This window comes from Chrysemys picta, chromosome 3 (genome assembly GCF_011386835.1).
Source record: "Chrysemys picta bellii isolate R12L10 chromosome 3, ASM1138683v2, whole genome shotgun sequence".
In the NCBI taxonomy this organism is placed as follows: domain Eukaryota; kingdom Metazoa; phylum Chordata; order Testudines; family Emydidae; genus Chrysemys; species Chrysemys picta.
This window is the reverse complement of record NC_088793.1, coordinates 118,161,946-118,169,766: the sequence shown is the minus strand read 5'-3', so window position 1 is coordinate 118,169,766 and position 7,821 is coordinate 118,161,946.

Here is a 7,821-nt window from a genome sequence, read left to right as displayed (position 1 = left end):
TTTTCCCCCCGTCTTTCTCTGCAGCATGGGGCACAGGTCACTTGCAGGTTTAAACTAGAGTTAATGGTGGATTCTCTGTAACCTGAAGTCTTTAAACCATTATTTGAGGACTTTAATAACTTCGCCAGAGGTTAGGAGTCTATTACAGGAGTAGGCGGGTGAGGTTCTGTGGCCTGCAATGTGCAGGAGGTCAGACTATATGATCATGATGGTCCCTTCTGCCATAAAGTCTATGATTCTATGAACTATATCAGCAATATTACATTCTGGGTACTACATTACCAACAGATACCTACCAGGGCTGGTTGAAAATTTTCCAACAAAACTGTTTTTGATGGAAAATTGGGTTTTCAATAAACAAATTATTTTTGCAATAAGCATCTGCTTTCCATGGAAAACTTTGATTTTTTTCATCAAAAAACTGCCTGAAAACTGAAATATTTAGATATGGCAATGCAGTCATGGTGCCTCATGGGAGCTGTAGTTCATGCTCCCATTATCCTCTATGCATTGGACTCCTCAGATAGACTATGTGTCCCAATATGCCCCATAGCCAGAGACTCCCATGATGCACCACTTCACTGTTCCAAGATGTAATGCTTCGTGAGAGATGTATGACCAGAGAGCCTGGCCTATAAGTAGAGTGTGAGCAGAAGGTATCATGGCAGTATTTCCGTATAGAAAAAATTTGGTTTTGGGTCACAATTTTTTGATACTTAAATTTACACACACACACAAATCAATGTGTGTGTGTGTGGGGGGGGATGAGGGGGGAGCCATTTTTGACCTGCCATAATATTGACAAATTGTGTGCAATTCGAGAAAAGCAACAAAAGTGATTGGGGTTGGCAGAATTTGGGGAAAGATTAAAAAACCCTAGGTTGGCTAAGCCAGCAATGAGTTGAGGGGACAAAATACAAATATTTGAAGGGGGCAAACACTGAGGAGGAGGAAATATTTAGTTCCTGATTCAGGAAAGCACTTAAGCATGTACTTAAGCGCTGTCCTAAATAGAGATGCTGTCCTGAATCAGGGCCTTGGTGAGGTACATAGAGGTATAGCTAATAACAATGGGATAAAATTAAGAAGGGGAAAATTAGACTGAATGTCTAGAAAAGCTACTTGAACAATCTTCTGACGGAAGTGGTGAAAGCCCCATCCCTTGGGACTTTTAAAACAAGTCTGGCTTAGGCACTACAACTGAAACATCAGGGCAATTCTGCATGCTCTAGCTGGTCTTTTTCATCTCTGGATTCTGTGTCTAGGCTATCAGGACAGCTCTGTCCCAATGCCTTTCTCAGGAAGTGGAGCTAAAAATACCAATTAGCTCTTAAGTTGAATTACTTCAGGATAAAAATCCATTTTCAACAATAAGGATGTTACATATATATAAAAAGTGGTGGTTTGGATAACTACCTTTTATGTGCTAAACTGGTTTTCCTCTGTTGTGTTTAGCAGCACTTTCCTGGACTTCAGAACCTGGCAAACAGAATTTACACACACTTCACTTTACCTAAAAGCTTTCACACCAGATATGTGATTCTGTATTTCCTTATTGCTGCTTAGGGGATGTTGCATCTTGCTCTAGCCAATGTTTAGTATGCCTAAGGACTGACAAAATAATCTCAAAGTCTAACCATCAAGTGTGCAATCTATTGCAATTAGAGATGTATTGCTTTATAATTACTGCCACCACTTGGTTTTTACCTGCAGGCATAAAATAAATACCTGTTGCCTGTGGATATTTATACCTTTTAAATTCCTGCAAAGACTTCAATCCCATTTCAACAGCCCTGCAGAAGTGAAGCTAGCTGCCTCTAAATACCCCTTGCATCTGCTAAAAACTGCAGTTAGCAACCATGTCTGAGTTACATTATTTTTTCCTGTATGCAGAGAAAAATTAGAAAGTAATCATTTTTAAAGTAAATCTTATCTGATATTTCCTGCTTTTGCTGAAATAATCCTGTTTTTTTTTTGGATGGACTATATGGTTTTCTCAGGAAAACCCATCAATCTCAAATAACTTTTCCTTTACTTTTTGTTATTCACTTTTTCAGCCTTTTCCCCAGCACCAGGCAATGAGTTCAGAGGAATTAAGAGAAATTATATCTGCCTTTTTTAACAATAGCAGCAGGTGCCTAGATACCACAGTGATGGGTGTATTAGAAGTTAATACACAGAAGACCATCATTACTTCAGTGCCTCATTGCAGCAAGAAGTACAATGGATCCTAGCTATTTAAAATAGGAGATAATTGGAGAGATATTCACGTGGACCTGTTCTGTACTGAACACACGTCAGGCTTGTCCAGGGACGTTTCTAGTGGCTTTAATGAGGCCAGTGTAGCAGCCCCATGTCCCTACATGCCATCCCCTGCTGGCAGGATGACTCTTGTAACAAGACACAACTGGCATAACTCTGCTCTGCTCAAGATGTCTCTTAAGACCTGGGGTGGGCGGGCGAAGGGGGGGCAAGACGGAGTTCAGTGAGCTGGCTGAGCTAGCTAGTTGATTAGAGCACTGGAGTGGGAATCTCAGGAGCTAGCTGGGTTCTCATTCCAAGTATTCCATTGGCTTACTATGAGATGTCCTAGGAGAAGTCATGTAACCCCTCTGCCTCAATTTCTCCATCTGCTAGATGGTCATAGTACCAACTAGTCCATATTTGTAAAGCACTCTGGGATTTTTGAAAGCACTATACAAACACAAAGCATTATTATTTTCCCCTCTACATTTAGAAAAAAGGAAGAGAAATGGGTCTCAGTGAGTCAAAATTCATCCCTGTTGCACTTGTCTAGAGTAACCCCTCTGAAGTCTCTGGATTGAAAGCTGAATTTAACCTAGTGTCTCAGGGTCAGTGGATGTATTGCCTTTTTTGCACCCAATGTGGGGTTGTGTAACCACATGAAAACAGAAGGCTGTATTCACAGCGTCTCATAGGAAGTGACTCTCAATGCCTGCATGGACTGACTGCTGTCGACAGTAAGTGAAGATAGCATGGGGAACTTATTAGGATTTATTTGCTGCAAGAATGAGAATTGGCATTATTCAACACATGTCAAGAATACATGCTGAAGATCAAAGCCAGCTCTGAACAGCTTGCGTGGGGATAGAGGAGTTCTATTTTAAAGCAGAGAAGTAAGGGGGGAGACTTCGCTTTAAAATTTACTGTGAGTTAACAGGGATGGCACCTTTTGGCCATTGTCTGCTAACCTAAGCCGCAAGAAAATGAAATTGAGCAATAAGTAACTGCTGCATGCACTGTATATTTGTCAGTTTAGTGCTCAGTGTCAGCTTGATAAGCTCCTGTATCAATCTTTCCACCACTGAGACATATTTTAATGTATAACCCCTATAGTTTCAGCACATAATCTAGTCAGTGTCATCTTCAATGTACAATTTCCAGACAAGCTATAAGCTAGACTGGAGGTGGAGAACGTATTTCCTTTGCAAAAAAAACATTAATAGAATGTTTTTAAAATATCAGCAACAAAACTCCCTGAATCTGAAAACTATTCATTTAGGGTTCCAGCACCAAATTTAACTCTTTCCACTGCATACCAGCACTCCCCCATTCCCTCCCCCACCGTTCCTCAGCACCTTGCATAAAGCCTTCAAACTGCACACACAGACCAGAGATGCTAACCTTCTCCCATCCTCTTGCTCCAAGCTGGATATACTACATCTCACATCAGACTCTCTATAACCCTGCCCTGTCCCATTCCCAATATGGACTGCAGATCTTACTGGACTCCTACTCAAATCGTACTTGGTTACCCTCTTTATATGGCTATGTCTGCTCTTCAATTTGGGGGTGTAATTCCCAGCTCAAAGAGACACACTCGCACTAGCTTTGATTGAGCTAGCATGCCAAAAATAGCATGTGGTCCCCATGAATGGAAGGAGAGGTTAGCCACCTCAAGTATGTTCCTAGTGTCTCAGACAGGACATATGGGCCTTGCACTTTCAACATAAGCAAGATAATATCCTGTTTCTCTCTCTATATAATGGATCCACAGATTCCTCCCCCTCCCCCCGTACACTCTCCCCTGCATGGTCCTTAGATCCCTCTGTAACAACGTAGGGTAGAAAAGTTCATGGTTTTATATCATTACGCAAGGAAAGATCAGACTATTGTAATTCATACAGACATCAGAGCAGACTGAAGTTTCACTTCTGTGATAACTGGAGTGGGTCTCTTGCTGATAAGTGAAGGAGGGGAGCAAGAATATAGTAGCAGGGTTAATGCTGGTTTTGGAATCTTCACCCCTCCACCTACCTCCCAGCTGGCTAGCACTGGTAGCTGGAGTTTCTCCATCCTCTGGGGAGACTTGCAGCAGTAGATGCTGAGGGGAAGGGGGTCCCACACAGATAGGCAGAAGGGCTTGTTCCTGCGATACAGCTCTGGAACAGCTCCCTGCATGGTCTGGGAAGAGGAGGAGTGTCCCTACTCCCATCTTTTGTCCAGCTCCATTTTTCACATCACTATTCTGAGTTGTACTAAAAATACTGATTGCCCAGTCTAGTGGGGGATTATTGACTGCATATTGCTACATCCACTCCATCCGACCATCTGCTTGACAAACATATATTATTACATCCCTTTGCTCTGTTGCAGCTTTGCCTGGCATTACTCTTAAATGATGTGAAAGCCTTGTCACATATCCCAAAATGCTGAAATCCTCTCTTATATTTGGTATAAGCAATTTGCACATTATTTCAGCCTCTCACATGAGGTGATCTGAAGCCGTTCAGTGATATGAAACGACTGTCAATATGTGTGTTACAAATGAAAAAACTCCAGTATATTTCTGATACATTGCAATCCATTCATTGCTTTCTGGATCTACTGTGGCCCTCCAGGACATGTCACAAATCCAGATGCTGTCCTTGAGTGCTGGCTTTTGCATTTAAGTTTCTGAGTCAGGTGAGAGAGTTTAAAAAACCCTCCCTTGGCCTGACTCACAAGTACCAGGGTGGAATGTGTTCAGTCTGATACGATAACTGATATGCCTGATTTTGATAACTGAATACAAATGAAATGAATTAGATAATATAGACAACAGAATACAAGGAATTTGGGCACACTAAGCCATCCCATAGTTAATCAAATCACACTGCTCTTTGTGTTTCCTGTGCTTATCATGGAAGAGACCTATGGAATTGCAGAGCCTTATTCTTTGGAGATCGCAGAACGTTGGCAGACCAACCGTTATGGGCATGAACTGCTGTTAGACTCTCAAAAGCACAAAGTCTGTCCACTTGGGGTGTGCATGGATCTAAGTGCAGAATTGGGCTCTCAGCATGTTAACATTGAGACTTATCCTGTGGATGAAGAGAGCTTTTAATTACTCCAAGCTCTACCACTTAAGTACATACCCAGGGTCTGGCGCAGGCTTGTACAGCCTGTGCTGCTGTCCAGGCTACTGTGGGCATACTGCTGCTGTTGTTGTTGGAGCTAGTTACATCAAAGCTAGCTCAGGTATGTCTACATGTGCTGCAGTAACACCTCTGATTGCAATGTAGACATACATTGGTCTCTCTGCATCAGTTCCTCATCTGTAAAGTGGTGATTATAGTACTTCCCTTCCTTGCAGGGTTCTTGTGAGGGGAAATACTTTGCATTGCAAGATGTTCAGATACTGCCATGATGGAGGCCATATAAGTATCATAGATAAAGACCTTGTAAGTGAGAGTTCTTCATTCCCAAAGACTGGTGCTGCAATGAGGGTAGTGTGGGTGTTTACACCCTCAACATCATGAATGCAATTCATGGAGTGGTGCTCCTTGATAATGAACTGGTGTGAAGTGAAATTGGGAAAACAGCATGGAAAGACTCTTGTGATGTCACATTCACCATGGCTTCTCCTGCCTAAGCTTTCATCAGCTGTTGAGTGGACTGCAAAAGTCTGTAGCAAGTACAGGAATCCCATGGGCCGTAATTACATTTTCAAGAGATGTGCTTGTAGGGGAAAAAGGGGAAGCGAAGGGAATGTGCGGTGAGTTGCAAGGAGCGTTAATGACTCTGTTAGGGTTATACAAAATTAACAGATATAATATCTATGGTTGTTAAAGAGACTCCTCCATACCGAGACAGCCATTTAAGTAGAACAATTGGGGATTATGGTCCACAGGAGCCTTTTTAATTGTTAATTTGCCCACTTTAAACTGTTCATTTTGCATGATACAAAGAAGGTGCTGTCTTTTTAAATAATATTGTTTTCCTTAAATTGGCTTCCCTTCGCTGTTATCTTGCTAAGAACACAGTAGCGATGCTGTTGGAAATTATCTCCCCTACACTGAGTGAGCCTATCTAGAACTAACACCCTCCCTGCAAAGTGTAAGGTAATTAGCCATTCCCCTCCCTCCTGTTTATCTTGATTTCTGCTTCAATCTCGTTGCCTTTCACTCATGTAGAATATAATTTGAATGTAGTTTTAGCACTTTCTTCCTCCACCGTCCCTCCCCCCCCCCGAAGCAGAAAGGTTGCAATGATCCAAATGTGCATTATCTCAGAGTATAGGTGGGTGAACCGTTCTGCCTGAGAATAGCAACATTTACCACAATGGAGCGCAGCTTCGGCAATTGACAGAATCCTTACATTTTGTATGCTAATGCACTTCTGATGGCAAGACCAGACTTTTTGCTGCTAATTCTAGCATTAGCAGTCTCTGATGGGAGCCTAATTTCCACAGAAAAATCCTGAGAGTGAAAGAGGAAAGGGAAAATTAGTGCCTGGGTACTGACATGACTCACCTCTCACCTGACCAGAAAAGTTACAATTCTGTCTAATATCTGAGGTTTTGCTTGCTTAGGAAAATGGAGCCTACAGATAACATGCTAGAGGTCCAGTGTTTCCTTTCTAGCGCTGCTATATGGCCCAGGATCCTATCATCATTGTGTTTGCAGCAGGAGCTGCGCTTTGGAACATTTACTCCTTCTTAATCATTAAATCCGTAAGTCTAATTTCTGCCCAGCCAAGCAACACTGCACTAACATGTCTAAGTAATAGGGAACATGGGGAAGCATCCACCATGAAATTAGCATTAAAGGGGTGATGTTGTTGCAGCTACATGGGGCTTCAATAGAAAGGGTCTTTGCTGTGTCTTTTGCTCTTTACACAACGAATGTAATATGAAGGAACCACCAAGGTATGGTGAAGTCCAAATAAGTGTGTTTACTAACTATATCCAAGGTCCAAGGCCTAGCTATGTACACATACTGCTGCTCTGGCAGGTTTCTAAATATAGATCACAGAGAGCACCACTTGTGGGCTCACAAACTATTTAAAGGGACACTACCCAGTTGCTATAAACTATAATGCTGTAGTTACCAATTTTGCAGAGATATCACTTTGAAAATGTGCAGGACCTTAGGCCGCTGATTGCATTTATTTGGCTATCTCAGTCCATGTCTGGTAAAGAGAGTCTGGAGATTGTTTTCCTCCACTCATTGCTATGCACATGTACAGAGGCTTGTCTGCACACAAATTGCACTGGATTAAGAAGGTGTGATTTTTAAACTGATCTAGTTAAGCCAGTGTAAACCCTTGTGTGGACCCATTTATAGATCTTTAAAACTGGGTATAGTGGGTTAGCTTGCTATGATGCTTTCTTGGGGTGCCCAGGACTATGAATCATCTTGCTGCCCCTTAGCCTCCAGTGAGAGAGAGACTTGCTCATGCTTAACTGGATGTCAGCTCCCTGATGCTTCTAGGCTGTTAGATGCACAAGCACTCTCCTCTGGGCAATGCCAGTCCTCACTTTGCCTTGCAGGTTAGAAATAGGTACATCCCAGCCCCCAAGCCCATTGAAGCATTCCC